The sequence below is a fragment of the Linepithema humile genome, chromosome 2 (genome assembly GCF_040581485.1).
Source record: "Linepithema humile isolate Giens D197 chromosome 2, Lhum_UNIL_v1.0, whole genome shotgun sequence".
NCBI classification, from domain to species: domain Eukaryota; kingdom Metazoa; phylum Arthropoda; class Insecta; order Hymenoptera; family Formicidae; genus Linepithema; species Linepithema humile.
In genome coordinates this window covers 2,139,314-2,165,221 of record NC_090129.1, presented here as the reverse complement: position 1 = coordinate 2,165,221, position 25,908 = coordinate 2,139,314, and the positions used below count along the sequence as shown (strand labels likewise).

Here is a 25,908-nt window from a genome sequence, read left to right as displayed (position 1 = left end):
GCGCTTCGCGGGGACCCCTCCCTTCTTTGGTCGCCCGGGTGATTTCAAGGTTCGGCACGCCACGTGTTCCTTCCTGTGTTAACACGGAGCTGTATAAACCCCCGGGCAAAGGCGAAGCTCCGATAAACAGCGTGGGACACGTGCGTTTTACGGGGGGAGCGCACAGAGTGAGAGACGCATGTGCGAGCCTGAGCATTCCCGACAGAAATGCTCTTCCGGGAGAAAAGAATTCAGAGATGCCGGTTTATTTATCAACTCTCTTTATGCAACAGCACTTCGCACTTTAACGTCTCTTTTGACAGATATAATTTAATGTAGAACGTACATTTTATACAAACCCGGAGTGTAATTATTTATTACACGGAAACAGGATTAAGCGGTTGTAATGAAGATTTCGGGGAGATAAATTAGGCGTCGGAGTTTAAAGACTCTTCTACTTCGATCTCAATATCACGCATCGCGCGAGAGAATTCGGAGAGAACGAAAAAAGGATCCTCCGCGCGAATCCGTTTTCGTGATGCGCGTAACGGAAGCAGAAACGAAAACACCGAGTAACGTGCCGAAGTTTCAGGACTTTAATGGGATTTCCGGGCCTGTGTATCGAACTTTCGCAACGAAATACCTCCGTGCACGATCATTCTAGCCTCAAGGTTGCCGCGGCAGGAGCTGTGCTCGTGTCTGCACATAAATTACTTTGGATCTTCTACCCGTAGCATTAAAGGCTTTGTCACACCGTGGGAACGACGCTCTGGGGGAACGGCTTTACGAAGGATTTAATGAGACCGCGTTAGAAATCCGTATTAGAATCTTCGTAATATCCCGAATTTTAACACTCAGCATCCAAATATTTCAAGGAGGATTTAATTCGATCAGAATATTTTACTCGTAATTTGTATTTATTTCTGTCATAATTGACAATTAGATTTTTAAAGCGTGATAGCATTTATTGTATCAAACTCATTGTGTAGAAATGACCGAAATAAGTATCAATTTTTTCTCCGATGTTACAATCGTAAAAGCAAATAAGCCGAAGTTTATTCGTACAAAACGACCCAACGCCTCATAAAATCGGCCTGCCAGAAATCAGACTAAGGACTCCGAGGTTTTAGGACTCAGGATTCAGGACCGTGTCTTCCAGTTGAAGAAATACCTTTTCTTCTGACCTGAATCAACTAGCCCATTCAAAGAACCGAGCTGTCCATCCGAAGACATTAATTTCTTTTGGAGACAACCGGCCTGTCAGAAAAGTCGCCTTCACTAGTAGTATTATATCGCAGCCGACAAAAATGAGACGGAAGTACAATTTGTCACGACCCGTTTTGCAAATAAATCTATGTAGTACCACGCGTCGTAATTCTTGCAGCGAATGCGCCACACGACGGCAGAATATTTAGAGCAAAAATTAGAGCGATTAATCGCGGAAATACCGATAATTGGGACATGCACAAGCAATTAGCGCGTAATGAAAACACCAAGAGTCGATCGCACAGAGAGCGTTTATGTGATTTCGCCGAGCGCGGGGACGCGTGTAGCGGGAGTTGAATCGAGCAAAACGAGCGTAAAGCTGCTGCGGTATGGCCGGCGCTGTAATTTGCACTCTGTATATCTTCATCTCTCCTACCCTTCTGACTATTCGCAGTCTATTTGGTCGCGCGCGCCGATAAGAGCGCCGACCCGATGGCCCGTCCGTCACAATTACATCGCCATTTCGTTCCGGCCGGATAACGCCTGTTAATCCACCCGCCTACACCCGTCCACCCCCCCTCTCTCTCTTTTAATGTCCTCGAACTTACCGCGTGCGTATTTACACGCGTACGTGTATTTGCCGTCGCGCGTGTTCGCCGGCCGGGCGCGATGTTACGTTTACGAGTGCTCTCACAAACGACAAGCGTGATACGAGCCCGTTAATGAGCGAAATGCTGCTGCGAGTCGGCGAAAATGAAATAGCGACATGTGCCAGCTTTCATAGCGCATGATTACGCATACTGAATGCGACGGCAAGTTTCGGATTTTTCTCTTTGCAAAACCGTAAAAAAGTCTCGGCAATGAGGCGTAGCTAAATTTTGTATTACGAACTTCCAAAAACGTAAAATGAGAAAAATGTGATGTAACGAGGAAAATATGAGTCAAGCTGGAAACTCTGACAAAACTGGATTAGATGGTTTCTATGCGCACATTACATCGCACGCTTTATGTTGAAGTTTGCTTTCTGAAATAATATTTCCAAAATTCCGTCGAGTTGTCATAAAATTTTACTTTGCAATTTCCGCATTCCGCTTTGATGATTTCTCTCCGCTCGCAGTTGCTCTAACCAAGCGCATATTGCGGAAGTTTACGTTCGTGACATGCCTTACGCAACGCCATAATTCTGCCGTCAAATCGCGCAATGAAGAGACTAAAGCGTGTCGAGTTAAAGCAACATTTTTATCGGTCACGTCTGCGCGAGAAAGATAAAAAAGTTGATAAGATCAAACGCGATACGATCGCGTAACCGTCGGTTAAAATTTCCGGACGCGTCCGGTTTTCCCGCGCGCGCGTCGATCCAAATCGTGCCGAGAATTTCGCGGAGTGAAAGAGGGCCCGCGCCCGCGCGCGTCGCCTTGGCGTGGCTTTCTTGCGCCAGGAACCCACTGGCGATGGCAAAATCCAGGTTAAACGGTTCTCCGCACGTAAGGAGTCGCCATTAGACGTCAATTTTCCCCGCGAACATTAATAACATCAGGGCACGACGCAAACCGACGATCGATTTCTACGTATTGAAACAATTTAGCCCGGATTTAATTAACCTCTAAATATATTCATTATACATTCTATTAAATCACTTTTTATAAATCGTAATTGGAAGTTAAATTAGATAGATTTAATTCGTAAAAAATAAAAGTAAAAATCACGAAATTGATCTAATTTACATTTATTACGAGAAATTTTAGGAGAGAGTACTTATCAGAATATTACGCTGGCTCAATTGTAGCCTGCCTAATTGCACGTTGTATGTTTCGTGAAAGATAATTCCACGGTGAACGGTAATATACTAAAACGTGATAGTTTCGTATACACTTTATCTCGCAGTAGTCTAATTGAAATACTACATAATTGCCTATAATCGAGGAAGAAAGTACAATTATTATCCTTTGCGCATATTTACATTGTGCGATGCGTGACCTAATGTTATTTTCTTTTACTTCATTTCACGATCCACGCTACAATTATCGAGCTGTTTTTTTATTATTCCAAGTAACGAACTGTGATCCGGTGAAAAAATTCAAGATATAATTATAATTAATTATATATTTTCTAAATAATGTAATTTTTAATTGTAAAATAAGACTGCATATAAATCGAGCGGAATGAATTCGCAGTGAGAGCAAAAAGTAATTTTGATCCATTTTCAATTTTACATTTTTAAACACGTCAGTCTTCAATCTCTTCGTGTACGCTGCGCAACGTACGCTACCGTCACACAATGAGTCACCATATGTCGCTCGACGTACCTTCTGTACAGCTTGGCCCGCAGAATCCGGCGTCCCAGGGTTGCGAAGGGTCGCAACGGGAAAATCTGCTGCCTGTTCCGCGTCATGTTCCTTCGTGTTTTTTTTCCTCACCGTGCAAAGTCACACGTGCGTTACACGCATCCGCGCATAATCGTCATCGCGCGCCACTTTCGAGACGTTCTAATCGCTAATAATCTCGGACGTACCACTTAAATACTCGTTTATAACGCCAGGCGTCTGACACCGACGTGCCGCTAATAACTTTCGACGTCTAGACGGGGATCTTTCTTCTCGGGCGATTACGATCGCGAGTCGATCGAATTCGTTGCACGGTCCTGCACGCCAATTCCTTATTAGCGTTAGCACTTTATGCTTTCACCTTTCCTTTTTATCGCCGTAATCCGACCCGCGCACTGGATAATTGATGTCGTTCCTCTAAAAATCGACACGCTCACTTTAAACCCGGCAGCTTTCTATAGCGTCAATGCCTCCTCAATAGCGCGCACTGTATAATGATCACTCCGACTCAAGTTTTACGAGAAAGCTGTTGTAAGTCGTGTTATCGGTATTTCTCTTATTGCATATAAATTATAAATATTATCGTCAACTATATAGGTATTTGTTGCCTGCAAAGTAATTTAGACCCAGCGAGTCATTCATTACTCGTAAATTTTTTAATCAATTTAAAGACTCGACTTGTTCTTAATAAAAATTGAAAGATAATTGGTCTTTAGAGAGAAGAGCTCTTTTAGCTTAAATTAATTAAATTTTAAAAGTGCATACAAGTAAAACATCTTATTTTTCAATCAATAGATTTTTAATTTGTGAAGAAATATTTAATATTAAAAATTTATGGATAAATGATTTTCTATTTTTACACAAAATTTATATACGTAAAATCATAATATTAAGATTCTACTGCCATTAGCAGTAGCAAATCAATAAAATTTTATATATTTCAAATAAGCAGATAAACTACATCAACTTGTCGCGAACGATGCTTTTAGATAATCGATTAATGCCGCCAATATAATAAAATTCATGTCGGTACAAGCCCATTACAAGCGATCGCGGTCAAATCTGTCAATCACGTGGCTTTCTACAAGTAACATTATCGCGAACCACGCCGGCCGATCTTCCCCGTAAACGCGTCGATTCATCAATCGTTGGAGATTCTGATTAGCCAAAGTGTCACGCGACATTGAACTCTCCAACGGCTTCCTCTCACCTCTTCACGTCGCGTCGACTTCGTCGCGTCTCGCCCGTGCGTTTGCATTCGGGTTTCTACCGTTCTTTTTCATCCACCGTCATTTTTCCTCGTCGGACGAACTGGTTCGCCCGACGTGGCGGGTATTTTTAGCCGCCGAGCCTGTTTATGGGGGTCAACACCACGCGCACGCCATGGGCACACAAAGCCGCGCACACGTGCGACTGGCGACACGAACCTCACGGCAAGGAACGAACGCTTGTGAATGTTGGTGAAGGCGTCTGGACTGTCGGGATTCTTCCAGGAATTTTTATCGCGCCCGGTCGCCGTCGTCGTCGCGTCGTTTGAATAATCTCAGGGTTATCGCGAAATTCCGCGGTCGACGGCCATTTTATAACGACTTTATTTCCGTCGGAAGAATGTTCGGATTGTTGGAATTGTTGAATAACTTTTAACATTCCGTGGGTGGGGTCATTAGCTCTGAAAGGTCTGATCGGTTATTTTTATAAAATATAAATAATATTTTTTCTCACATATGCAAAAAAATTTACATAATTTTTATTTCCGCTTGAAAAAACTGTTGCTTTTTCGATATGTCAAAATATGCAACAATGCAAATAAAAATAATAAATTTGCTCTGTTATATTTTTAGTATTGGAAATGCACGTTTAAATTGTACTCGGGTTTCGTGACTTTGCGTTGCAGCGAGCAGCACTCGTATTAAAAGTTTTATGCTAGCGGTGCAGAGCTAAAATACTTCGTAATATTTCGAATGTTGGGACTTGGAACGCGCGTGCAGCCGAATTGGTTTCTATTCGACTCCCTTTGACCGTTGCAAAGTGCAGTCCGGTGCATCCAATCGGACGTGTAATGTTTTCGAAAGCGACGACCGCATATCTGTACACGATGTCCTTGCGCCATGGCGCGTAATAAGCTTCTCGGGATGTGCTCGCTATTGAAAGTCCAAAATACGCGCTTAGAATTCTCTGTGAGACTAAAACCTCGATAACTATTTCGTTTCAGGATTTCAGCTTGTCGCTCGCTAAAAAGACGAAGAAAAAATTTTGACATTTTAAAACTATACTTTGCTCTTTTATTTTGCGATTTTCTGCGTCGAAGATTTAGATTTACTTCAAGATTAAAATACATGTTTGTGATTATGCGAGCCTGTGAATAAATGAGCAAATCCTGTTTTCTGCGTTAATTCTTTACAGTTTGTGAAAGCCGAAGCTTACAAGTTTATTTTCATTATGGCTTTGGGTAATAGTTGACAGTGGCAAATAGTGTCGGCGACGGTGGAGACTCTCTCTGGCAAGGTTTTTTAACATTCGCGGCATAGATCTGCGACGCGATCAAATAGAAAGGCGAATAAATATTTGACGTACGTGTCGGCATTCGATTTGATTACGCACGCGATCCTGCTCGATTTTTAAATTTTCGCAAAACCCTTGACTGGGATTTTAAGGGAACAATTTGTCGCTCGAGCGAAAAATGAGATGAAACGTTTCGGACGAGTATGAAGGCCGGAGTGCATTTTGCACGGTAAATATAAATGCACAAAGTTTATCGGAAACATTAAATAGAGAACATCGTCATTATTCACTGAACTCGATAGATGCAATGATAATTTAACGCGAACATATGCCGGGGCATGATTGATTTCGAGTGACCAATTAATTAAACGAACGAAATCGAGATCTTTCTGCTAGAAGATATTTGCTCCGATACATTTTTCTCTGCAATTCAGGCGCTGAGTTAACATAAAAAACACGCCGTTCTTAAGAACGCAATTTTGCGGCTAGGACTGCGAGAATGCGGCCCTGCAGTTTTCAAAAGATTTTTCATAAGAAGCGATCGATCGTGGGAAGACGATCGCGATGTGCCTACACGACGCGCGATCAAGGAAATGCAATCCTAGATCGCCGAAGATATTTCTGTTAGCTGGCGCGCCTCCTCGTCGCGTCTACTTTCTTTCTCACCACGCTCGATGTTTAATTCATCGAACATGTCGCATTGTCGTTTTATCGCATATCTATTCTCCCCGCAATTCTGATTCTCCGCGTTCTATCTTTAATCTTTTGAATTTCGATTTAAATATTTAAATAAACGAACTTTAACTTTTATAAACTCCGATTTTAATATTTAAATGGCTTCGCTTTTGATCATGCTGCGGGATTTGTGATACAAACAGCTCATTTTTTTAAAAAGATTAATTACGTTATTGTTTTATATGAATATTATTTTTTATTGGAATATTGTATTGTGAATTTGTTGTAAATTGCAAAGTTTAAAATTAATTCTTATAATAAATTTTGGTTTGTTTGTATTTTTTAAAATTAATACTAGAATTAATTTTTTTGCCTCTAGAAAAATATGTCTTCTTTTATTCTTTTTTTCTACTGAAAAATACGTAATTTATTAGAAGAGATTTCGATTGTATCGAAATTGCGAAATTGGTGACGCAACCGCAGAATTCGAATTGCAAAGCGAGCACGCCGTCACTTCCGGCGCCGGAGTCGAAAAACGTGTCCCGCTCGGAACGCGCATCGGAAAACCAAATGCACGTGGGCTCGTAAATTCAACTTGAACCACGCGTTGCGGTCATTTACGAAAATTAGCGGTATCCCGTTGGTACATTTCGAGTAAAAACATCCGGGGAAGGTACGACCGTACGTGATTTTCGGTGTCGCTTCAAAACCACGAGACCGAAAATCAGAAAGTTTTGCACGATACTTTTGCAAGTCATCTCTTACACTCACGGTTCTGAATAGTCAACTCTATGAGTCATTTTGATATTTATGAAAAACGACTTTGAAAGAACCTCTGCAGTCGAATCCTATGTTTTCTTCATCGTTGTACACACACTTTGGAATTTGCTACGCCACACAAAACAACGAATCTGATATCGATCAGGAAGACACACTATCGCGCTTCTTCGCACGATCGTTTTTTATACAAATTTCACGACAACGCGACCGAGATAAGAGCCGATCGCCTCGACGATCTTCGCGGCGCGTCGGTTGTTCTTCGAATGACAGTTACCGGTCTTTTCTCCCTTCCCCACCACCTCGGGGCCGCTGATCCTGCCTCGCTACGGTGAGAGCCTAAGAACAGCACACTAGGCAGGGTCTCTTATACCGTCACCGAACGACTTTCTTATGCGTCAGCGTAAACGTCCGCCAATCTCCATCTACGACGACCGGTCGTCGAGGGTATTTTAAAAGCCTACTTATGCAAAATCATTTTTCACGTCGAACCTGATAATGCATCTTGCAAGACGTATGTTCTGCTTACGAACACGTTTAATTTCTTGGGCGATTATATTTCGATAAATCTACTATCGCGTTCGAAATTATTGCGTTATTGCGATGTATAAATCTTGCGTTTTCAAACGTAAACATTTAGGGTGGACGCGATTATTCAAGCAAATTTCGAACATAATCGCTGGCCATTTGCTTCCGATTACAATTGCCAATCACGTTACTTAGACGATTTCGACATCGAATAGTCCGAAGTTGCGCTGTTAATCCGTTTGGAACCGAAATCGCGCGATAGTACAGCTTAGTCGTAAACGCAATTAGTATCGACTAGCATCGTCCATCTAGGAACTAGTCGCATCCATCCAGCTGGTCGACCGATTTTGGTTCGAGACCGAGTAGCCGGGGTTTAGTCCGCTAGAATTCTCGCCGATGTAACAAGCACGACGAAATCAGGAATTCGACCACAATTCCAGATCTCGGAAGTGCGTGTCACCATGACGCGTGTTCATTGGACCGACCACACTAACGACCACTAGATATCGATTAAACGTGCAAATTGCAATTAAATTATTTATCAATTTTAACGTGCAAAATGCAATTAAATTATTTATCATTTACAATTGATTCATCGGACAGGATTAAAGTTTTCATTATTTCGTACATGCATAGTGTGTGCTTAAGTATTCCGCAGATGACGAAGGCAGTACGCGGCTCGTTACGCGGCCATTCGCGGAACATTTTGTGCGATTACGTGCGGCGGATCCCGTGAAATTTTAAATGGTGCACTTAGTGAGCTTCCATCACGCGAACTGTGAAAACCGTAGTGGCGCCTTATCAATTATTATAGATCAAGGAAGAGAAAAAAAGAGAGAGAGAGAGAAAGAGAGAGAACGAGCATTATCTATAGCTGTGGAGCGTGACAAAGCCTTCAACTCAGTCGATACACCTTTTTCTTCATGCCTTCCGCGACGCTCGGCCGCTTATACTTTCACTGTCGTTCGCGATGCACGCTGCGATGAGTGCATTTCTTGCACGCGTGACGCCATAATCGGAGAAGCGCTAATTGCGTTGGAGATTAATGTACCGATGTTTTAGATCAAATCTATATATTATGTTATAACGGATTCATTTATTTCTAAATCTTGATGGACGCACGCCATGCGATAATAATGCTAAAACGATTAATGAGGAATTGAAATTAATTGAAATCTTTTAAATTGCTCACAATTCCTTAATTAATTAAAAGATTTAAATTAATACTTCAAAATTATTATTTTTTACTTGTAATTAATTACAAGATGATGGAATTTAAATGTGCTATTGCGATATTTCGATCCTTAACATTGATTCGCGAATTTACAAGAAGTCAATTCAATATTTTTCACTGTTAACGTAATTTGACAACAAAGAAAACAGTTTTTCCTCGCGCTGTCTTCTCTAGGATCGATTTAACGGCGCACCTTTACCGAACGTTTACGCCCGAGGGAGTATTGTCGCAGTTGCGAAAATGAATAATTGAACGGGGAAGGAGGTCGCGATCGAAACAAGGCGTAAGTTCTCGCGTCCGCCTCTACCAGCCTTAACGTCACGCAACCTTCGTTTCGTTTCGCGACACTTTCTACCTCCGAGGCGATCGAGACAATGTTTAGACGTCGAAAAGACAAATAAAATTATCCCTCTCTCAAACTTACAGAACAATTTTGTCACGAAATGTACGCATTCCCGAAGAGAAGCTTTCGATTCCTCATAAAATGACAAGATATTTTCATAACAAAGCGTTTTAAAACTTTAAAACCTCGTCTTTTTAAGAGATTCGTAATATTATAAAATTCACCATCAATATTTTAATTACAAAAAAAATTAATCTTTTTTTTCAATCGCTCAGTTTGCTGTAATTTTTAGTCCGTTCGTTGCGTCACTTTTTTTTCTATCATACTATTTGACTTTGGAGGGCGTGCACGACGCGCAGTAAAATCCAAATATAAAGCCGAAAACACTGGTATTTTATCGTCGCGAGAAATATCGCATCGATATCGGAGCGCTAGACGCGTAGGTGGAACGGGAAGCCGAGGGCGTGATTCGCTCGTGAGGAGATACCGCTCGCGCGTACGTGCCGCAATTGCAGTGCGGCCGATGCAACACGCAATTCCCACGAGGAAGGGACTCCGTTACGCGATGTGTAATACATCATACAGTGTCGCGTCCGTATAGCGGAACGCTCCTGCACTTCCGAGTCTTCTTGCCCGGCTTGTAACGTTACTTCCAAGATCCCCGGAGAATTTTTGTGCGTTAACTGGAGCATGCGGCTATCTTGATCAATACATCGATATTCCCATTTAAGCAATACGCTTTGAGAATCAACGATAGGTCCGTCAAATTCTCGAAATTGTATTATTTTTTTTTTAATTATTATTGAAGAGAAACACAGAGTGGGGTCCATACCGTAATTATTTCCCCTCTCGTGATGTTAATCGACAGAGACTACGCCGCGCGTGGACACCGAGTTTTCGCAAGTAAAAATTGATCCTGCACGATTAGACTCACCACGTTCTCATTCTTTCGCACTTATTCGACGAGCCTTCATCGAATTTTCGCGCGTCAGCATGTAGAGTTACGAAATTACGGACGTGCAATATTAAGGACGCGGCGTTATGTTAAACGGCAACTTCCGAACGAGTATTCGCGGCGTATCGACTAGTACTAACGCGTTGGAAAGAAGGCTGCCTCGAGGGGGCTTCCATCCCTCGTACAAAGTCGGTGGGGAATATTCGTTTCGCTATTGTGTAAACCCCCCCTCCAGATGGCCGATTCTTACTCCACCCTCCGTGATGGCTCGTTACAGCCCCACACACGACACAAACGGCTGACACATGGTCGACCTTTCCAACGATCCGTGGCTGGCGGCTCGCATGCATCGCCGAACCCTGATGAATCAGTTCGTTCTACACAGGGTATTCTTCTTTTCACGCATTCTTTTTAAAACGCCAAATTTCTTTCTTTTTAAAGTAAATTCTTTCTTTAAAAAATTTCCTAAAATGTTAAAGCTGAATGGATAACAAAACTAGATTTTTAAATTAATTTCGAGTTTATTTTAAATAAAATTTTACTCCGCGGCTCGGCTACAAAAATGTACAATACTACAAATTAAAAAATCACAATGAAAATAAATAGCTCTCTTCGATATTTTCGCTGAAAAATGATCGATTTTAAATTGACCGGAGAATGTGTCATTAAAAAATCATATACGAGAAATGGGACACCCTGTATCTATCGCGACATCGCTATAAATATTGCATCGCCGCGAGTAGCAATTTAACGGCCGACCTGTCGTGATTGTTAAATGCCAGCGTGTTATGAATGAACGCCGACGAGTTATGTGAATCGGGACTATAATAAACGTTCGATAATTTTTGTAATTAGGTCATTTGGAGGAAAATATAGCAGGTTCTTTATGGCTCTGTTCCTTTTCTTTATATATACGACGAGTCGATAATTATTAGTTCGACGGATTTATTTTTCACATTGTGCTTCTCATGCAAATAACTTTGACGCAAAATAACTTGTACTTCCTTAGGTTTCGCTATTTTGAGATTTTTAACGCTTCGTTTCATACTTTGTACTTATACGTTCTCGATGGAATAAACAACTTTCTCCGTTTCTTCCATTTTGTTGAACAAGGGTTTCGTCGACGGGAAACCTTTCGTGGCGCTCCTCCATGTGGAATTCATTTCACGCCAATGAGGCGAAAAGGCCGTCACAACCTCAAAATATCTTTATCGAATGATCTTTTCATCCTCTTAACTCAATTACAATTCTGATTTTCATATTATATTATATTTTTTTTCATGAAACAACGCCAGATTATATACATTGTAATTTTGATACATGAAAAGTGTGATTTAATCGATATTTCTTCCTAGTCTCAAAAAATAGTAACTCAAATAAATTGTATTATCGAAAGCCTGAAATATATTAACAAAGCAACTTTTGCAATTAAAAAATCCGCATTATGGCAAAATTACTAAATCGCAGTTACTCCGCGCGTATATCACGAGAATGCGTTTATGCGCTTACACAGCTGTTTTTCCAGTCGTGTCTCTACGCGGCAGGCACACACATTCCATACAACATGCCGAACATTGTTACTCGAAGGCTCCTGGACAAAGCTGCGAGACTGGTTCCTCGGATAAGTCATGCAACGCGTTCCTCGACCTCGCGTCCCATCGCTGCACTAACGTAACTCGGAAAAAGAGGGCGACTAAGAGAAGGGGATGACAGGGACGCGGCCCTTGAGAGAGTATAATTTTGGAGACGTCAATCTGGCGCGACTCATGTTCCGACCCTTCCGAGGATGATAACTTTTGACGTTATCTGGCAGTGATGTCGAAAAGAAGTCTTTTAAAACAAATATTTATCAAATGTAGATAATACTGTAATGTAAAAAAAATAACAGTTGTAAGATAAAGAAAGTGGAATTCTCCAAAACGTTCTATCGACGAGGATTATATAGGATAAGTAATAAAAAATAGATCTCTTATCTTTACGCCGAAATAATATTATCATATTCCAAGGTAATCGTCCCATCGTGAACATCTTTCCGGCGCTGCGATGCAAATTGTCGAAACTCGGCTTTCACGGCACTTTCAAGAGTTATTCCTCTTGTCGCTCGTTAAATTTTATCTTTCAGCCCGATGACGAAACTTCGGCGAACGCTTTTAAATGCGACGTCGCTTGGCAAAGCGGCCGGCCCAGGGCGACGCACATTTGCAATTCGAATCGCCGGTGAACATTGAAATTTTGGAATCCACTCGAACGAACTTAGCGTCTCGCTCGGGGCGAGTCCGCCACGTCGATATTACGCGTACACGACAGAATAATTTTAATTCCCGACGCTATTGCTTTGTCTTACGTCCTTGATAGTGTTGTGTCTCTTTTTAAAATTAAGTATCAGGGCAGAAGATTACATTACGCTCGAAGGCGATAAGGTTCGAAAATCTGATAAGCAAAGAGAAGAGATATGAAATATGTGGAAATGATAAAGTAGAAAATCCACTGTATACGTCTAGAAAATTAAAATTGATATACCAATGTTGAATAAGTGCAGGCTAATTTAAGGCATCAGAATATCATCATCAGCGACAGAGTTTTTCTTGTCGCAGTGCATTCTCCACGTATGCAAATGACAGGTAGGATTGAAGGCATCCCAGGTCGGAAAGTCTCAAACTTCCGGCGCACTATACACGTTACCCGTCCTCGTCCACGCGGTAGGGAAGGAATTTAATTATTAGTTTCGCAGCTTAGTTCCACGCTCGTACCTATCCGCCTACTCGTCCCACCGTGTTCCAAATTCATGTATATGCATGCAAGGTGTAACGCGATTTTCAGCGCATATCGCAGGAAGTGTCGCGACAACCAGCGCGACCCGCCTGTCTCATTTTTCCCTGAATTCCGTACATTTTATACCGCAGTTACGCGCGATAACTATGTTAATATTCGCTTCGCTTTGTTAATTCTGCAGTACGCGAACGAAGGGGAACAGTCGACGAGCATGGGTGGCCTCTATCGAATTAATTTCCTGAAATGCAGTCCAAAATATGACTAGGTTTCATGATGAGTTTTTAGGCGACGCTGAGAACTCATTAAAGTGGCTCGCGTCGCTTAATATAAATAAAGTCTCCATTACTACTCGTGTCAGGGTAATTGATTCATTTATTGTGAAGATCGGATTCTCTTACAAAGTCGTGAATTTTTTTGCATAACAATTCTGAATAACGATCGCGGAAGAGCTCCGATAACTTAGACATGAAGACGTGAAACATCATTGACTAAGGCAATTTAAAAACCGTCTAAAGCTAAAATACAAAATTCAGAAAAGAATAAGAAGGAAAAAATTGATATTGTATTCTAAAAGAAAAACAAAAAATATTTAAAATTTTCCTCTCCCACTGTAATATTTTACTTTCTTGTTACATTGATTGATTAAAAAAATTAATACAATCTAACTTGTAATAATTTAAGAACAGCGATAGGATTGCTAATTTTCCGATCACGATAAGATGTTTTTGTACTTAATATTAATGCAGTAATCAGCGCAAAATAATATCTTCGCAAACCTCCTCGATCGGGCTTAAAGACGGCCCCTGGCAAAGTTTAATAAAGCGGATCTTACTCGGATAAAGTTGTATCCTTAAAGGAGGACAGTCGTAAATCTCGTAACGAGGCTTAAAGCGACTTACGTGTGCTCTTCTCGTCCTTGCGTTCGCATTGGCCGCTATACAGCATAGTAGAAATTTAGAGATTATAATTTTTTTATCATAAGAACTTCTTCAGATGCGAATTGTTGCTTTATAAATTTATATCAAAAATATTAAATTTCATTAATGTTAAATGCAGTCAAAAATAAAAATTAAAAAAAAATTGGAATAAAATAGAGGGAGATGGAAAAATGCTTATAATTTGACATAAATGTGTTAAGAAACGCGAAATGAAACATTAATAGGAAAATAATGAAATACTAATAAAAGTAAAGAAAATATTACATATAGTGCACATTGCACACAATGACAAATAAAACTTTACTGCAACTACAAAAGATAAATCGACGTACTATTATGACAATTAATATTGCTATTGCTTTTTGCGGTTTTAATTAATATAAAACGCAGCAAACTTCAGTATTGCGCGAGAACCGTCTGTAACGAGAACAAATGGCCCGCCAGTCGCTGCAGATAGGTTCGCTTTTAAATAAGAATAAACTTCTCTTCGAAGAGCGTTCACCTAGTATTCTCCATGGGCGCTTTCATGTTTTAATAGTCTCTGAGTCTGTAATTTCGAAAGACGAAGGCACATAAGCTCTTTTGTAATAACGGCTTTTAATTGCTTTCCCGAAACGGGCCGCAATTTCCCAAGCTTCCACATCAAGGCGCGTTTTCGTTTATCGCGGTTACGTATTTTATTTATGCTCTTCCCCCTCCCCCCTCCCCCCGCTTTCTGCGTTCTTGCGTAGATATTGTTTATCTGTTTTTAATAATTGAGAGAAATCGCATTTTACGTGGTCGTAGTGAGTTTTATTCACGCAAAGAGGGCAGTTCTTCTATTTAAATTAAACTATTTAAATTAAAAGTGCTTGACGGATCTCATTATCAAAAGGCACGACGAAAGTGGATCACTTTAGAAAATTCATCGACTGAAACTTCACCGTTGATAGTGAAGTAATAGCCATCATTTAATTAAATTAATGAAAAGCGATTGTTTTGTTAAATACGTCGTGAAAATATTCGCCTAGGCAATCCGATATTTTTAGCGGGTTTTCAATCGTGTCTTAACGAAATCGACTCGGCGATTAAGCGCCAACGGCATAAAGATAATGTGAAGTTTAACGTGTCTGGCAATATACCGGTTATCAAAATAATTCTTACATTTTTATACGCGGCGAACAGTTTTCTTTCGATTTTGTAGAATTTAATGAAATCACGCACAGCCGGCGAAAGATCCGAATCGCAAACGCTGGCGCAAAATGTTTTACAATTTAGGAGCTCGCCGTTAGGAGAGACGGCGCTTTTCGAAATATTTCCATTTATATGACCACGAGTGGATTTTAATCGCGCCAGTTAAGCGAGTTAGCCGATCACGGTGGTTATTACCAGAATCACGGGTAATATTTGTACGAACAACATCGAGTATCACGTTCGTTCGATCGAATTCACGGTGCGTACCAGATGCGTGCTCGCGTTTGCACGCGGTGCACAAATTTTTTGCGGGTCGCGGTGAAATCACCGCGTTGCCGTGTTATTGAAAAAAAAAAAGAGAGAGAGAGAGAGAGAGAGAGAAACACACCACCGACACACAATGGAGATTTCCGCGCGGCAATTTAAAACTTTTCCCGTTCGTGCGAAACCCATCCCGCCTCTTTGGACCGCCGCCATTCACGTTCGGTGAACGATTGAAAAGTTGGCCGAACGAGAGCGGCGACATTCGCGGACGGATACGTAAAAAGGACAAGGGAGGGGAAAAAGAGCGGTGCCGTCGAAGTTTCCGGAGCGAAATGGCCCGCGGAAGGAATATTGCTTGTTCCCGCGGCCCGCGTAAAGTCCTGACTAAGGATCGAACGTCGAGCGGTGGCCGAACCGTTTTCTTTCGGCCGCAAATCCTACCCGGATATTTCCCGAGGGGCTTTAAAGCGGCCAGTAGCGCGCGAGGAGGTCCGCGAAACTTTTACGCGGCGATCAAGAATGCATTTTCACGTGTCGCCCGGCGATTCCGGCGAATATTTCACCTCGTCCGCAAGATTTCCGCCGCGCGAAATCCTTACGGTCGAGAAACGTCGCGGAAAGCACGATATATCACGATTACTCCCCCCCTTTGCAGCCTCTCTCGCTTTTTTATATCTCCGATACAAAATCCCCTTCATGTTCGATAGAATATATTTATATAAATTGCACTTTTAGCAGAATAAGAAGAGAATATCGCTGACTTACCAAGAAACCTTACTGCTACGATTTACATCACTTTGGTAGACACTTACCTGAAATACAAAAAACACATCAAGATTAATTAGTAAATCACAATCACATCTTCTTGTTGTCGTTATTTTACAAATATATCTAAAATAAATATTGAAAATTTTTTAATGGCTTGTGAAAATTGTTATTTATCTCACAAAATATTGACGATTTTCCCCATTTTATTTTGCAGAAAAATTAGATTTACTCGACATATCATCTCCGACAATAGCTTATTTTGTATTTATTTATATAAAATCATATTTCATCCCTGTTTTGCAAAACTGTTGAATTTTCAACAAGCCCCGTTGCTTTTGTGAGAAAAACAGCAAAGTTTAAACCGGAGAGAACATGGGAAACAAAACACGTCACGCGGATAGGGATAATGAACGTTCCGGTTCGGCGACATTCGCCGGTTTTATGGAATTAAAACAATCGGGAAATAGGTAAAGGCAAAACGCGATCGCCGATTGCGCGCGAGCGAGCCACATCAAAGGCTACCGGAAAAAGCGATTACACAGAACGCGCGTTTTTTAATTTTCTTTTTTGGCGCATGTAACATTCGATACGGGTGCACGGTCCTGCGTTTTCGTTTATCCCACCGGTTTCGATTCGATGAGCGTTACATCGAAATTATTTTTTTTTCCGGTCGCGAGCAATGACGAACGATTAATATCGAGAGAGCGTGCGCACGAATTCGCGTCACGTCGCGGCGAATTAATAATAATTTTATTCATTTTGTCTCCGAGCGCGGAGTCGTCGGTATGCAAATTAGGCGCGCAATTTCGTTCGTTACAAGTGCCGCGGGCGAACGGGCGGTGTCGTCGTGCGATTTCGAATTGTACGTGGCGAACATCATGAATGCGTGATCCACAACTAACCTGGACTTGGTTTCATCGCGTTGTGTGTAATCGATCTCGGTATTTATTCGCGCTATAATCAAACGGGCGAATCGCCAACAACAATCGGCTATCGTAGATGTATAACACGTGTAATTAAATTATCATATTTCAATGATTAAAACAAAATTATCTTTGGAAACAACGATGTGTAACAAAATTTTCTGCTATTTTAATATTTGTTGCACGATAGAATTAACGAGTAATGAATATGAGAGTTGTTGATAAAAACAACATATAACAAAAATAATTGTCGACGGAAATAAATATTGATAAATTATGTTTGAAAAGCTATAATGCTTAATTATTTTGACGTAATATATAAAGTTTTATAACTGTCGTAAGAAAACTGTAGGTATTTCACAAATATATTTAATACTTTTCCTGCAGTTTCGTTTTTGTAAACGATGATCTCTCTTTCACGTGTTCTCTAGCGTTGACTCGAGGTTCCTTTTTTTATGTAAGTTCCGTCTTCGTTAGAAGAGCTTAAATATACGGTTCCGTAGTAAAAGTTTACCGTAAATAGTAACTCGTAAAATTAAATTGCGATCTATGTGGAAAGAGTAAGCGCACATCGGTTAAGTTTGATTAGAAGCTAGGAAATCGGCGTGGACGGGTCGGCGAATGGCAAAAAGATGGTGACTCTACTCCCGATTTCTCAATCCAATTTAAGATTCAATCTCGAAAGTTTCGACGAGAGACAAACAGCTTTGGAAGCAAACGAGCTATGAGGCCATCAGATGCTTCCTAATTAGCTCGTCTGTAAAGGGACGGCTAATTACTTACAAAACCCGCAAGTCGGTATCGTAAAAAGTAAAAGGATATAAACGCGTTGTAATTGCCTAAACAAACCATCAATTTGAAAAATTAATTTGACGAGCAAAAAGCTGGAAGTTTCAAGCAGCGAAGGAGGCCAATGTGATAGAAATCGACAAGTCTTGTCGGCTTAGCCAGCTTTCGTAAAATTTCGCAAAACAAGTAACGATCGATCAGGTTGTCGAACGCTCATTGTTAAAATTCTGCTCGAGATTCAATGGATGCTTCTGGATTTCCCGGCGCAATGTTCGCGGACGTCAGTCGATTATAATTAAATTTGCCCACGCCGCACCCAATTATCTTTTGTTTGCATTTCCCGGCGTCGACTCTGAGCGCCCGCACAAACCCCGCCTTTATAATTGTTTTAATTAGAAACACGGCTCCGCGAGCTCGAGTACCGATTCTAGTCCGGGATCGGACAATAAGAGGCCCTTTGAATCAAGAAGAAGGCATCAAAGAGGGGATCGCGGGTCTCTCGACCTGTTTCTTTCAATATACAGAACGAAAAGCGCGCGAGCTTTCCATTGTTCCTAGCGAGCTTGCATTTACACAGAAATAACAAAGTGAAGCTTAAATGAGACAATTTCAGGTCGACACTATTCTTTCCTTTCGCCGCATCACTATTTTGTTAGACGCTAATAATATAATAGAGTTGTTCCTCTAAAAATTGAACAAAAAAAAAAAGAAACTATCATTTGTTATAAATTTCTGTAAATCGCGATTGCCTCCTATCTTTTGCATGCATAGAAATGCAATCGAGAGAAACTTTGAGAATAACAGAAGATGATTATTATAAGTTTTCGCTTTATTTCTTTGTTTTCTTGAATGGAAGATGATGGAAATGTGCCACAATTTCAAAATTTTCTAAAACATTTGCATTTTACAAAAATAATATAACATCCTTATTATTTTTTCATACATTATTTGTGATCTTTTTTTTCCTTTGGATTCGTCAAAATTCTCATATTTTGCTTTTTCTTATTGATACAAGTAGATTACGTGGAACATTTGAGTTCAATAAAACATTGATAGCTACAATTTTCGGCGCTCACGTTCGACGGCTCGCCAAGATTACATTTGCGTAGTGAATTGATCTGCATTGTCGATGATTGGCATGATTGGCTCGGCCGAGTGCGGTTTAATAAAAGTGCGAATCTCTCGAATGTCCAATTACGAGAATGTGCTCGTTATGAATTCTTATAAAAAGTGCGCCCGCGTGATTTTCGCATGACTTCCACAGAATAACGAGGAACCATGAGATATTGTCATTTCCCAACTATAGTCTCGCTTTTTCCTCGCATTATTTCCAATGGCACATAACCGAGCAATAGTGCATTCATATAAGCGCCATCATCCAATCCGTTCGGTTTTTTCCAGATATAATTCAGCGAGTAATTTAACGAGAAGATATACTGATAATTATTCCTCAAATTTGCATTGTCTTGGCAAAAAGTTAAATTTATGTAAATAATTTTAAAAAATTAGCATTTTACATTGCACATTTTAGCGTAATTTTTATAGTATTTAATTAAATTTTAATCGACTAAAAAGCACTTACAAGTTATAATTTTCTAAACTATTTTTTATGTTATTTAAAAATATTCGAATAATAGAATAATTCTGAATCATTTCTTATAGGATCAATTATTTCCCATTATCATGTAACATCTTTATTACCTTTGTAATCGCAACGTTTCGATCGACCAACGCGATGGTATCCTTTCTAACAACAAATAAGCGCGTTTGTGTAGATCGGGGTAACCGCACGCGACATTTGCATTTGCGGACTTTCCTTTACGCCAGCGGAATTCACTCGCGAACTCTGTGTGCGCAGAGGTCAAAATAACATCGGAGGGACGTTAGTAGGATTATACTGTCCTTGTATTTATTTGCCCCCTTTTGCCCGAACGGAACAAAGACCGCGACGATTCCGTGGATCGTTGCCGCCGATCTCGTATGCTTTTTCGAATAGATCGAATTTTGGAACGGGCGGGGGAGTGGGGCAAATATGTAATTCTACCGGGACTCCAAATGCTTCGATCGATCGCGATCGCCATCGCAAACATCGGCGCACGCGAGCCGGCGAGCGTGCGAGCGAGCGAGAGAGCAAACGGCCAGAAGTAGTCGGATCCGCTTTGGATTTGCGCTTCGCACAAGGCGCCCTCGGTTCGTTCGTCTCGATGTCGGGAAATTGTCCGAGGCATTATTCAGTATACACACATTGTCTAGCTGATGGAATTCTCGAGGGGCGGTCCCTCGAGTAGACATTTCAGACATTCTCGAGAACACCGGCGAATTCCTCGTAAAATACGCGCACGCCATTGCGTAGAGTGTTGGTTCGCGAACGATGGGACACACTTGCGCTTTGTATATATACAATCAAATTGTGTGAAGAACTGATTTGTCCACTATTTTAGGAAAATGATCATCACGAGATCCATTAGATCGCTACATCTGAAATATTGATTTTGTACATCAATTTTCAGATAATTTTTGAGGAAATGAAATAAGTGCGATTGAAAAAGAATTCAAATATATAATTACACGATAGAAATCATATTTTTTCAATGACCTAAATATGGACGACGCGTATATATATATATATATGTAGTAGCGATATCCGAAAACACGAAAGTTACACAAGCAACTTCGAGGGTCTAACTTTTTCCCACTGACCAAAATGTTTGCGATGTTTGCGTTAAACTTCGGTGATGCATGTCAAAACGAGCAAGCAGACCCAACCGCGAGGGACACATTATTATCACAGCATGTGTCGTGCAATAAACCACAGGGAGTAAACCCTCCGAATTTCCCGGGAACAAACAATCCGCCTCGTCCGCCCTCACCGCAAAAGCCGCCCACGCCGTTTCGCGTAAAACGCAAAACAATGTGGGACGAGCGCCGAAATTCCCGTCGCGAACGATCGATCGCCCCGGGGGAAAACGGCGACCTGACGTCGTTACGTCGGCGAAGTTCGAGCACTTATCCGCGCGGCGCGTTGCAGGGATTCCGATCTTTAGTGCGCGATCTTCCTGGGATGCGTTCCGCGCCAGAGTGTGCTATTATCGTTAAAGACCAACGAAAACAAGTTTCTCGTAAACGCAGTTAATAGCGTGTGCTAATATCGTTAAGGATGCTCAAAAGACATCTTACATTATGACATAAGAAGTATTTATAACGCAAAAAGTGAGTAATTATGATGAAGCTCGCGATGTTGTACATGCGAATAATTGTCGCGCGCAAAATTTCGCAATGAGAAGTTCTTTAGTCTGATAAAAACTTCTCTTTATCGTGATACCAAAAATAGAAAAATATTTCTTTTTACGTAATTAAAACTCTGTATTTGAGAAAAAAGTAAACATCTATTGAAATATCCAATTCACTCGTTGCGCGTGAATTTTGTCGTTCTCGGTCGAAATTATCAGTGGGATTTAACAAACAATTCGGCATTTATGGATGAATAAAATGCAAAGAATAAAAAAAAATCTGAAAAATCGCGAGAGTGAGTCTGCGAAATAATATTTTCGTGATAAAATGGCTACTAAGAGTCATAAATCGATTCATCAAAAGACTATTTATTCTTCGGAACTCCAAGCGAAAAATTCCAGGATTTCCGCAAATACGTTTCCGCGGTTAAAAAAACACGGAACAAAAATCGTATAACGATGCTGCGAATACTTTTTGGCTCAACAGTGTCAATCGTGCCAGAAAAAATTCGTCGTTTACACACGCTTAGATTCCGTATTTATTTTATATTCGTTTTTTCCGGAGGAAACGGTAAGTAAATTCTATCAACTCATCATTTTTTATACGTCCATCTATTGATTTTTTTATTGGATGTAAAAGAATCTGCTCGACAAGGTAAACATATTTGCTTGCTCGCTTTTATACAGTTAGTAAAAATTATCGTAAAACTGCGAGTGCATCACTGAGATAAATTTTTCAAAACATTTTCTTTAGTTTATTTTAGATATTTAAATTGTTTAATATTCTTTCCTACCATATTTTGCACAATCTTAAAATTTTATATGAGAAATTCCTTTATTGACTATTTTTCTCTAAAATAAAATAAAATATCGCTTAACTTGTTAATTTGATGACGTCACATGAAGAAAATGCACATTTATTAAAAGATTAAAAGGTTGCGTCGACGACGCGAATAAAGATATTTATGTGTGACGCAATCGTGGGGAACACGCGCGTGGGAAAGAGCGATTTTGATGACCCAGTTTGCAAGTGCAACCGCTGTCGTCGCTGCAGCTGCACCCTTGGCAGCAGACGCGAACTTTTTACGCGAGTCGGAGCAAGCGCGATGGGCGAAGGTCAAGGACGAAAAATACGTAAATCCTGGGCTGGATATTTCTCGGAGAGAAGGAACCGGAAACGCGAGACGGACGAAATGTGCGTCGAGAAAATAGTGGTCGAATCGCATTGAAGGACGATTACCGCCGGGTGGCACGCTCGCAAAACATGCCGCTCCTTCGGAAAACGCGAGAAAAGTACACCGAAAAATGAAAGAATGATATCCTCGTGGAATTTATTTCACACCGCGAACTTCAATGTAAAAGGCATTATACGGGATACATGTACAGTGCGCACGCGGTCAATACAACATTAAGGTCTGAACGTGATATTATTGTGAATTTTTCCTTACTTTATTAAAGAATTCTTTACTCTTTTAAAGGAAACGCTAAAAAAACATGTCTTTATGTTAAAAATATTAACGTTGTACATTAGCTAATTACTTTAACATGATTAGCATTTTCTATTTTGTACTTTTAAATGCTCCTTAATTTATATCTTTAAAAAGATCAATTATCCTTTTATATTATTGTACATTGTAAGATAGTTTATCCAATTTTGTTATTTTTCTTACACCAAAAATTATTTATCATTTTATTTATCAAAGATAAATATTAATATCAATTTCACACCACAAAAATATGAAATTTAAGTGTTAAATAAAACTTCAAATATTAAAATAAATCACAAGAAAAATCCAGTTAGAGATAATGTTTGCCAAGAATAATTGGACACAAAACTGGTAGAAGAATAACAAAAAACAACGAAGATAGTAGCTCGCATGTATGCAAAGCCCGTATAAAAGCCGTCCAATTAGCAGTACGGTGGAATTACGGCGTTAATGTCCGCCGCAGCGGAGATAACGGCTATGCCATTGCGCGATTTCCGCGTCACTGGCGTGCTTTTCCAGCTTTCCGGATGGCTGAGGTTTTCATCCTACGGCCGGGTCACTATCGGACGTGAAATATCGCGATATTTCGCGACCCGCGGGCAGAATGAGCCACAGCTGCGACCACGGAGGATCGCTCGCCGGTATAAAGTCGGCTGGCATAGAAACCGCCCTCTGCAGATCCGTGTGAATCTGCCCCTGCGGGAAAACAGCATTCCCGCTCTTCGCCGATGACATCCGCACGTGGTATCGAGTTTCGCAAACATTTCTGAATACCGTGCTGTACGAAATGGCGAGTTAGCCATACGCGATAGCGTATCTATTACCTTTGTTCCCGGATGCGCACCCCCATATGTAATAATCGCTATTTATCGCTTCTCTGTATTGCTTTAAGTACAAATAAAATTCGTCTGTTAAAATCTCGCGGTTTCTCGATTTTCGAAATACAATACCGCTTCTTTAATAATTCTGAAGTAAAATTTTTTTTAAATAAAATTTTCGCTTTGTTAATATATGAATATAATTTTTTGTGATTTTCAAAAAATAGTTCCGTGTGAATCCGAAAGGAAATGTCTAGATACCAGCGCGTAGATACCAGAATGCCAAGCACAAAAAAGCAGTTGGCAGTGCGCCCAAAAAGTGAATCCCGATATCGAGGATATATGTGTCACGAGCACGGAATTTTCATTTTTTTTTTTTTTCGCAGGTTATCACTGATTTTTTTCTTTGATAGCCAGCCGTCGAAGCACAATGAACTGTCCAAACTGTCTCGGCTCTCGCGTTTTTTACGACCGACCGAAATGAGAAATTTATGCGTTTTATACCAAAACAGACAAGCCTCTGGTGACAGTTTTCCAAAAAAGTGAGATTCTCGTTTATCCGCGAAAATATAACCGCCGTGCGCGAAATTGTGTGCCGTGCGTTTCGTAACATACGCAAACATCGCAAAGTAATGAATTTCATAAATCCCCCTGGCCTGTCATTTGCGAGGCAAAATCATAAGCAAGTTATGCGCAAGCACCGTAGTCGCCGCGACACGTTCGAGAGAAGCGATATTATTTTACCCCTAAAATAACTCGAGCTGGTTTATCACGGATCGTTCGTATCACATGCAAATGCGTATCGCGCGATGGCTCTGCGAAATGTACGCGGAACGCAATTGCGTTGCACGCGCCAAGCGCACGGCTTCGAGAATTATTCCGCGCGGTATCTCATCGCGATATTTCGCACGCGACAAATCGGTATACGAACGTGCGAAGGAAACGGCCGTGGAACGCTACGATCTTACTAATCAGTTATGAATCCGTGACGTAACGAATCTAATGCATATCTCGCAAGGTCGTTCCGAGCCGTCTAATTGACTCTTGACTTCGCGCTAATTGCGCGCATTTTTCTTCACCATCCTCTGCATACCTATTCATGATAAATTCGCTGCGAACAAGTCGACGTAAAATCATCACGACCAAATGCAGCACATCCGGCGATTTGTAAATAAATTATTTCCTGCTAATTAATTCTTAATTCCGACGGCCGCGCCATTTTGCAACATCGTTCACATAATTTTTCTTTTATTTTTACTATTAAATTCTGCTATTCACATTCATGTATCAATGTGTAATTTTTTAATCAAAATAATTTTAGTAAAGAATTTTGCGCGCGGAAAATAATTGCTGAGATAAAATGACGTGAACGATGTAAGTTCAGAATCCAGTTTCCAATTTATTATTCAACTTGTACGTTATCCGAAAGCTGTGACGTAATGCGACGCGTTTTAGCGTGGATGTGTTTTTCTCACGTCGCGATACGTCCATCGAAATCCGGATAAATCACATTATTATCGATAGAGTTTATTCGAACGGTCGCGCAGAAGACTCGTTCGTGCAGGTACGTATGCGCGGCTGCATCTGCCGATGCTGCCGATCGTATCGCGCGGCGGTGCGCGCGCCCGCCGCTGCAATTCGCTATGCAGCACGCACGGCTGGCGCGGATACCGGTTGCTGGAAAATATACTGCGAGAGGCGCGATCGGACGAGCGGAACAAGCGCGGAGGCACGAAAGAGGAGAGCGGGTCGTGAAAATTGTCGATGCGGAACGACACTGCCAAGGCAAATAATTGCCTCGCGATCGCTATCGACAGCGGGAAGCTGCGCGAGGATCTCTCTCTCTCCACCGATAGATGAATCGTTTCTCTCCGACCGTCCGGGCTATTTTTAATTTCAGAGTTTGTGACGAGATTACGGATCGCGATGCTATCAATGTGATGAATATTAGAGCGGACAGTTTCGGTCGTGTAATATAAATTAGTAACATCGGATATTTGCGTCAGCAGATAAATATGTTAGGTCGATAATTAATTTATTCCGGCGATCGAGCTTGGCGCTCACACGAGCTCACGCGGCGTCATCGAATGCACTCACGTTGCGCTCGCAACGCCGCGCGAAGAATAACGATTAATTGTCAGTCGACGGATAGATCGTACGTTATCGATTTTTTACCTTAACGCTGCATTCACACCTACTCGTTACGAGTGGATATTAATAGCA

At 40.9% G+C, this 25,908-nt stretch overlaps 1 protein-coding gene across 10 annotated transcripts in view; it reads right to left on the bottom strand.

Annotated features, from left to right (window-relative positions):
* Window positions 1–25,908, bottom strand: part of dlg1 (discs large 1) — a 311,020-nt gene that overhangs the window by 16,802 nt on the left and 268,310 nt on the right. The window lies entirely within an intron of this gene.